The 9044-nt window shown below is 58.7% G+C and overlaps 1 long non-coding RNA gene across 1 annotated transcript; it reads left to right on the top strand.

The window, feature by feature from the left end:
* Positions 1-1579: 1579 nt before the first annotated feature.
* Positions 1580-5084, top strand: LOC117888529. Its single transcript, XR_004648345.1, has 4 exons — positions 1580-1659; positions 2498-2554; positions 4730-4789; positions 5003-5084. It is a non-coding gene; the product is annotated as an uncharacterized LOC117888529 (long non-coding RNA).
* The last annotated feature ends 3960 nt before the right edge of the window (positions 5085-9044 follow it).

Genomic DNA, 9044 nt, shown 5'->3' on the forward strand with positions numbered 1-9044 from the left:
GGTTTCTTCTGGGATCTCTCTGCCCCACGGCCCGTCGGCCCCGCGCTCGCCCACCTTAGCCTCCCGCGTTGTGATTTGTCACCACCAGGGCACCATGGACACGGATGACCTGAAACTGGCGCTGGAGCGGCAGAGGGGGGAGAACAAGGAGCTGGTGGAAGCCCTGTTGCAGCTGGAGGCCGACTACGCCCAGTTGGAGCAGGACCGAGCGGAGGTGCAGGAGGAGGTGGGCAGGTGAGGGGTGTGCAGTGCCGGGCGGGAGCCGGAGCGAGGCGCCGGGTCGGCACCTCTTTGCCGATGACCCGCAAGAACAGATCAGCTCGCCGCTGCTAAAGTTTTGCAAGCGGCACAAAGGTTGGGGGATGGGTCGCCGGTTCAGCATGATCGGGATGGGTAATTAACCAGTGGCACAATTTACCCACGGTCGTGGTGGCTCCTCCATCGTGGGCAATGTTTCAATCAGGGTGGGATGTGTTTCTCCCATCTAGGAATTCTCTGGGCTGTATGATACAGGAGGTGGGGTTAGAATATCCTGTCGGGCCTGGGGATCTCTGGATCACGCCCAGTTTGCGCCTGAAATCTTTTCTCCTTCTTTCGGGGTCTTCAGGCTGCGGAGAGCCACGGTCGCCGTGGAGGAGACAGACGAGGTTTGGGAGGAGCTGGACGCCACCAAATCCAGCCTGCTTCACGTCCAGCAGGAATTAAAGCTGCTGAAACGCCAGCGGGAGAGTTTGGTAAGGAGAAGGGGAGGCCAAATCGAAGCTCCTACCCTGGTTGGCTTCTTTTACCCTGCTCCCCCCAGGGCCTGTCCCCACCCCATCTAGCCCAGCGTGCCAGCCTCCCATCTGAACTCCTTGCTGGAATCCCACTGCTGCCACCAGCTTCAGCCAAGCTGAGCTTTCCCGATGGCGTGATGGTTGGGAGATAGCGTGGCGCTGGGCAGAGCCATTTTTGGTCCCCCTGCTCTATCCCAGATGCTGTGTGACTGTAGGCGAGTCGCTCCATGCCTCAGTTTCCCCCTCTGTGACACAGTTGCTGGTAGGCCTGGTTCAGGTCATTCTATGATGGCAAACTGGGTTTTTGAGAAAACTAGAAGTGTCTGACTGCTCTGTTTATCCTAGGGTTGCTACCTGTCCAGGTTTTACCTGGACAATCCGATTTTTGGCTTCTGGTCCGGGTACTGTTTAGGGTTGCTAGATGCCTGGTTTTCAACTGGAAAGTCCGGTGAAAAAGTCTGGTTACCACGGGCCGGGGCAGAAGGCGGAGAAGGGGCTTGGCCTCGGGGGAAGAGGCGGAGCAGGGGTGGAGCCTCAGGGGAAGAGGTGGAGCAGAGGTGGGGCCTTGGGGAAAGAGGCGTGGCAGGGGGCGGGACCTCAGGTGTCTGGTTACCAGCAATTAGGAAGGTGGCCACTTTAGTCTGTCTCCACAGGAGGAGGAGAAGCAGGAGATGCGGGGCACCATCCAGGAGCTGACGACGGAGGTAGGGCTGTGGCGGGCGCGGAGAGGAAAGCTGGCGCGCCCCGCCGGGGTGGGGGCCATTGGCCCGTTCGCTCTCACAGCGCCGCCTGTTTTCACCTGCAGAATCTCACCCTGACCAAGGGGAACTTCCGAAGTCACCAGCAGCTCTCGGAGGTGCAGCAAGCCGTCAAGCAGCTAAAGGTGAGCGGCCCCCAGTGTCTCCCCTCCCCCGGAGCCACGCAAAGCGGGAGCCCCCGGGGCAACCTCTCAGTGCGGGAGCTCCAGACCGGGACGCCGGAGACCTCGGTTCTGTTCTCAGCTCTTCCCCTGCTGTGTGACCTGGGGCAACTCACTGCCCCTCTCAGTGCCTCGGTTTCCCCTCCCACCCGGGGAACGTTCTTTGGCCCAGGGAATTTAATTCACTTTCTGTCTGGGCAGCGCCCGGCATGATGGGGCCCTGATCTCGGTCGGGGTCTGGGCAGCGCCCAGCATGACGGGGGGCCCTGATCTCGGTTGGGATCTGTGCAGCGCTCAGGGCGACAGGGCCCTGACCTCAGTCGGGGTCTGGGCAGCGCCAGGCATGATGGGGCCCCGATCTGGGTCGGGCTCCTCTAGGCACACCTGTTACACACCACGCCAACCCTGCCTGGCTCTCTCTATCCAGGCTGGTGTTCAGAGCACCCCAGAGCTCCCCCCATCCATGCACAAACCCCACGCCGCTGGCTGTTACTGACCAGGAGGCCGGACCCCCGCCATGCAGTGTCACTGCCCTGAGATTGCTCCCACGGCAGGAAAGACGCCCCCCACAGAGATGGGTGTTTGCCAGGCGCAGGGCCCCAGGTATGGGTTTGGGTGGGGAGGTTTTATTGCACTGAGAGGTGGGGCTGACCCAGCAGGAGACGCCCATGTTCTGCGTAATTAATTGGGGCAGGGCAAGGCGAGAATGTGTGTGACTCCCAAATGGTTTTGATGACACCCCCATCCCAGCCACCCTCCCTCCCCGGCCCTGCCGCTCTTAAAGCGCTCTCCCTGTCACTAGATGGATCTGCAGCAAGTCAAGGAAGAGAGAGACGCGCAGGGGAAGGAGCTGGCCAAGGTAAACAGGCCAAGATGTACATTTCTCGCTCACACGCTTCTTCCTGCCAAAGAGTGGCCACTTTGCCCAGGGGATCGTCTGTTCGATTTTGCTGATCACTGGCTGAGGCGTCCGTCTCTGAGGAACGGGTATGAAGCACAAGCACCGACTCTGTAGGTGCTCCGGGTCTGGAGCACCCACTGGGAAAACTTAGCGGGTGCTCTGCACCCACCGGCAGCCAAGCTCCCCTCCTCCCCCGAGCACGCCGCGTCCCCGTTCCTCCGCCTACCTCCCAGCGCTTCCTGCCCGGCTGCCACCGAACAGCTGTTTGGCTGCGTTAGCATGCTCTGGGAGGGGCGGGGGAGGAGCGGGAACATGGCGTGCTCAGGGGAGAGGCGGGGCCGGGGCGGGGATTTGGGGAAGGAGTTGGAATAGGGGCAGGGACTAGGGGGAGGGGGTGGGAGGGGGGGGGGGGAGGGGGTGGGAAGAGGTACAGACTGTCAGAGGGAGTGTCACCAGCAGAGGCATTGCAGCCCCGTGGCTAGGGTGCTGGGCTGGAATGCAGGACACTTGGGTTCTGTTCCTGGCTGCCGTCGTCCTGCCTCAGTTTCCTCTCCCACCTCTCTCTGTTTGGATTGCCCCCTTGCTCCGTGTCTGTGCAGCGCCTGACACAACCGGGGGTTATGATCTCCATCAGGGTCTCTTATCATCCTCCATCTCTCTTGCATATGGTGTCTTCCATGGTTTATTCGGACGCAGTGGCCCAAAAGCTGCCTGGTGGGTCGAAACCGGGAGGGCGGCTTGTCGGGTCAGTGATAACGTGCTCGTTTGGAATGGGGGGGATGAGGTCCAGACCTTTTGCCGTTCCCTAGCTGGAGCCAGAGACGTGCAGCGGTCGTGTGTGGCTTTTGCCATGTCAGGTGTAGCTGGTTTATGTTGTCTATAACCTACCAGATGGGATGTTCTGGGTAGTCCTTGGTGTGTTATGTTGTTGCTAATACAGAAAGCCACAGGAGAGGCATTGATTTTAAAGTTCCTGCAATAATTGGCATGGTCTGATTCAGCTGCTCATCCGTAAGTTGGGAAGGACAACTTCGTCTCCAGCCGAGTACACCAGGGTCAAGGCCGATGTGCGTAGCACCGGGGCTGTTGATCCAGACGTTCTTCCTTCTAGCTTTCAGATAACGTTGACGCGCGTCTTCGCTTTGGAGGCTACTTTCTTGAGGTGGTCACGGAAGGGGAGAGCACGCGGTCAAAAACGACCCCACGCCAGGTCGGTGTCGGGTCGTAATGCCCCGTTTCACCCCAAAACTTGAGAGTCGGAGTGTTTCATGCGGTTCTGTTCTCAAGGTGGCAAGTAGAGACTCCGGATGTGCTTGGATTTGATCTTGGCCCCACTTTTGGAAGTGCTCCTCCATGAGCTGAAGGTCAGATGTAAGGGTCCCTTCATGGTCCTGAGTGCTACAGGCCTCAGTTGCGTGTCAGATCTTTGGCATATGTGAACTTCTGCACTACCGTTTCAGGCACATCACTTACGTAGACGTTGAAGAGTGTTGGAGCAAGTAGAGTTCTCTAGGGGGTATTGTTCCTCCACGGGGTATTGTTCTCCATGGGGTAACATTCTTCCATGGGTCATTATTCTCCATGGGGTATCGTTCCTCCATGAGGTAATGCTCCTCCACGGGGTATTGTTCTCCATGAGGTAACAGTCCTCCATGGGGTATTGTTCTCCACGGGGTTTCGTTCCTCCATGGGGTAATGCTCCTCCACGGGGTATTGTTCTCCATGGGGTAATGCTCCTCTATGGGATATTGTTCCTGCATGCAGTATTGTTCCTCCATGGGTCACTGTTCCTGCATGTGGTATTGTTCCTCCACGGGATATTGTTCTTCACAGGATATTGTCCTTTATGGGGTACTGTTCCTTCATGGGGTATTGTTCTCCATGGGGTATCGTTCTTCCATGGGTCATTGTTCTCCACGGGGTATTGTTCTCCACGGGGTATTGTTCCACCATGGGGTATTGTTCTCCATGGGGTATCGTTCTTCCATGGGGTATTGTTCTCCATGGGATATTGTTCCTCCATGCAGTATCGTTCTCCATGGCATATCATTACTTTGCCACTCCCCTGATGCCAGCTTGTTTGGCGTTGGTCACCAGGCTACCCCCAAACATTCGGCTGGGCTTCTTTTTCAGGAAAAGCTCCGCTCCGCCGAGCTGACGGAGACGATTCGGGAGCAACGGGAGATCCAGGAGGTATTGGATTTTATTGCCGTACAGACCGTAACGCTCTGGAGTAGCCCAGTTCGATGCACGGTACCCTGGGCGGTGCACATGGGGGGTGGGACCTCTGAATGCAGGGGGCCTGTGACGATTACGCCAGCTGAGACCATCCAGGGGGCTGCCGTAGTGTGGGGCAGGAGACACAGTCGCACTCCATGTTCTTACTTCCTGACCTTTTATTTTAAGGTCCTTCAGAGCAAAATAAACCAACTGAAAGAAGAGCTGGAGGATTCGGAACAGCAGAACGCGCTGTAAGTCAAAGGGTGGGGGCCAGATCCCAGCTGGGGACCATTGGCCATAGCTCTCTCAGAGTCAATGGGGCCAGACCCCCAGCTGGGGTCAATGGGCCATAGGTCCACTGGAGTCAATGGGACGTGGCTCCATTGAAGTCAATGGGGCAGATCCCAGCCTGGGTCAATGGGATGTTGTTCCATTGGAGTCAATATCCCAAATGCCCCATGATCCTTTGTGCACGAACCCAAGTGTTTTGCATCCCTAATTCTAGCTTTGGGCTCTGGCACTTTGGGAACACCGGACTTGGCTGACATGTGGCCAAATGATGGAATATGTCTCCTATTTTCACCTGACCCCGTTGACCCGGGCCAGATGTCCAGTAAGGGTCCCCGTGTGCTTGACGAGGGATCCTGGCTATCGCAAATGTCGATGGCAAGGAATGAGCTAGTGACCCGTTGAGAGAGGTTTTTAGCTTATTAGGAATGACTCATTGTCCGAGGCGTTTTCTAGAAGAACTTAGTCCTGGAAACCTTCGGCTGGTTGAGCAGGGGAGCTGAGATACCCTAAAAGGAAAGCCACCTGCAGATCTGTTATGGTGAAGGAATCATCTTTGGTCCAAGTATGAACTATAACGAGGGTCTTTTCTGGGAGTGACTCCGATCTTCGGGATGGGCTCCCGCGCAAAGTGGGGACGCCCCAGCTGGGGTGCTCAGGGGTGGTCCAATAAAAAGATCTGATCTTGTCTCGAGAGACGTAGTTAAGCTAAGCTTAGCCCCTCGCGGAGGTGGGTTTAGATAGAGACAGGAGAACCCATCCCACCGTTGGAGTAAGTGTCTAACCGGGACCCCAGCAGCGTAGCCATCAGGTGGATTGGGGACCATGTCACCGACCCGTCCATGTTCGTCTTTGCCCACCGATCTTTGAGGAATACGTTTCCAACTAAGCCCGATCCTTTCACCTCTTCTGAAGACCAGATCCAAGTGGGAACCCGACGCCATGGCCTTCTGCCGTCTCCCTCTTGCTTTTCACAGCCAGAAGCTAGAACAGGGCGAGGATCTCTCCGGTTCGTTGCTGTGTGAGATAGTGGAAGCCAAGCTGGTAAGGAACGGGGCTCCCAAAACGCCAGGGAGCCGGGCTTGGCAGCGAGAGCCGGGCTGTGATGCTGGCAGAGATTCTGCCCCGCAGTGAGACACCACATTCCCAGGGGAGGAGGGCCCAGGCTCAGCCCGGGGGAGGAATTGGGAGCCTGGTGGTTTGTGAATCCGGATCCGGCGGCTAATTCCCAGCCGTGCTCAGCGATGTCACGGATCATCCTGGGCCAGGCTGGGAACTTGGGTCTCGTCTGTGTAAATGGGGAGAGAAAAACCTTCCGTTGTTGGTCTTGTCTGTTTAGACTGTGAGCTTTTAGGGGCATGGACTGTCTCTCATTCTGGGTCTGGGCAGCACTCGGCACGACGGGGGGGCCCTGATCTCGGTTGGGGTATGGGCAGCGCCCAGCACGATGGGGCCCTGATCTCAGTCAGGGTCTGGGCAGCGCCCGGCACAATGCGGGGCTCTGATCTCAGTCGGGGTCTGGGCAGCGCACGGCACAACGGAGGGCCCTGATCTCGGTTGGGGTCTGGACAGCGCCCGACATGACAGGGCCCTGGTCTTGATCAGGGTCTGGGCAGTGCCCAGCACGACGGGGGGGTCCTGATCTTGGTCGGGGTCTGGGCAGCGCCCGGCATGACAGGGGGCCCTGATCTCGGTCGGGGTCTGGGCAGCGCCTGGCACAACGGGGCCCTGGTCTCAGTTGGGGTCTGGGCAGCGCCCGGCACGACAGGGGGCCCTGAGCTCGGTTGGGCTCTGGGCAGCGCCCGGCACGACAGGTAGCCCTGAGCTCGGTCGGGGTCTGGGCAGCACCTGGCACAACGGGGCCCTGGTCTCAGTTGGGGTCTGGGCAGCGCCCGGCACGACAGGTGGCCCTGAGTTCGGTTGGGGTCTGGGCAGCGCCCGGCACGACAGGTGGCCCTGAGCTCGGTTGGGGTCTGGGCAGCGCCTGGCGCGACGGGNCCGGCACGACAGGTGGCCCTGAGCTCGGTTGGGGTCTGGGCAGCGCCTGGCGCGACGGGGCATCACTCTTGGTCAATTTCTCTGCAGCGCCCAGCATGCAATGAGGGGCCCGGATCTCCGTGGAGGTCTAGGCCCTGCTGCAAGACAAATGCTAATAAAACTTCCTGCTGGTGGTTTTCTGCAGGAGACTCGACTGGTGGCGAAGAGACGCGGCATCACCTACTGGCTGTGGTGAGAGCCGTGTTCGCATCTCAGGGGGTCAGGACACCTGGGTTCTTGCCATCAGTTAATGCACGATATAGTGGCTAGACTGCATCACGCCTTTCTTTCTTTCTTCAGTTGATTCAGGGCAGGTTCCAGCCGTGGCTCAGTTATTATTTCTTGGTTTATTACTGGTGCAGTCATTTCGCTAACTGTTGATTAAATATCTAATGCATTTATTCCCTGCTGGATTTATGCCAGGGCTTTTCCCCATTGGCAGCCGTTAATCAGCAAGTCCATAGGAATCAGCCCATCGAGCCCGGTATCCCGTCTCCAACAGCGGTGCAAGACACCCCCTAGTGGGCGGTGCTGGAATAACCCGCCCATCGGGGCCCATGCTGCCTCACCCCCATTGGTTTGAGGTCGGCTCCTGCCTTGTGTCAGGAGGGTTTTGATACCCTCCACGGCTCTGGAGCTGCATCCCCAGCTCCGGCTCTTCGGCGTCACACCGCTGACTCCAGAGATTGACGCCCGCTGGGATTCTGGCCCGAGGGGTCCATCCCGTCGGGTGTGTTGGTCTGAAAGCGACACTGCAACTTGACCACACATCACGGGGCTGGGTACAGAACTAGCCAGGGGCGGGGAGTGGGGGGTGGGATCTCCGGCCAGGGAGACGTGGTGAGATCCAAATGGCTTCAAAACCCTGGAACATCACATCAACATCCAGTCCCTGTCTGGAGCCCCGTTGAGATCCAGTGGTGGGGAGTTCCGCAGTCTCTCTGATCGCTCTTTCCCCGCAGGACGCTGGCCTCCCTCTACATCTGGCTGCAGCTCGTCGCCGGCTCCGTGGTGGCCGCGGCCGTCCTCTACACGTACTTCTTCGACGGGGAGTTCATCTACCGCACGCTGCCGCTGGTGCTTTCGGAGCACGGCTACGACCAGCTGGCCTCCGGCATGGGAGGCCACCTCACCCTGCACAGCCAGGGGCTCCTGCCCTTCTGAGCGCCCTGGCCACGGCTGGCTGTGGTGCCGTGGGCTACTAGTGGGCGTGTGTGCGTGTGCGTCTGGAGGAAACCCCAGTAGAGACTCCTGGGTGATTAAACTATTTAACCGCCGCATGTTCATTACTGTGACTCCCACACCTTGGTGAGGTCACTGCATCCCACCCCTTCTCCTGTGGGGCTGATCCTACCCCACAGGCTTCGGCAAACACCCTGGTGCTGCCCGGGCACAGGCCGTTGTGAATCTCAACACTGTCTCTCAGCGGGCGGCTCTCCTGCTCCAGGCCATGGGGAGGCAGGGGAAACTGAGGCACATGAGCAGGCGTCTCTCCCCCATGTGAGCTACCGCAACTCCCCAGTACCTGGTAAGTGCCCTGGGCCCGGCAGGGGCAAGAGACCCAGTTGTGGGGGAAGGCTGCAGCTGTTATTTATCGGGCATATCCTGACCCCCATCCCCCGGCGGAACCGGGTGGAAGGAAGGATGGGTGGGTGGATGGATGGATGGAGGATGGGTGGGTGGAAGGAAGGATAGATGGAAAGATGGATGGATGGGTGGCTGAGGATGGATGGGTGGGTGGACGGATGGATAGAGGGGAGGGATAGGTGGATGGATGGTGGGTGGAAAGATGGATGGATGGAAGGGTGGATGGAGGATGAATGGATGGATGGATGGTGGGTGGAAGGATGGATGGATGGGTAGATGGATGGATATGTGGGTGGAAGGATGGATGGATGGATGG

The sequence above is a fragment of the Trachemys scripta genome, chromosome 16 (assembly GCF_013100865.1).
Source record: "Trachemys scripta elegans isolate TJP31775 chromosome 16, CAS_Tse_1.0, whole genome shotgun sequence".
Classification (NCBI taxonomy): Eukaryota; Metazoa; Chordata; order Testudines; family Emydidae; genus Trachemys; species Trachemys scripta.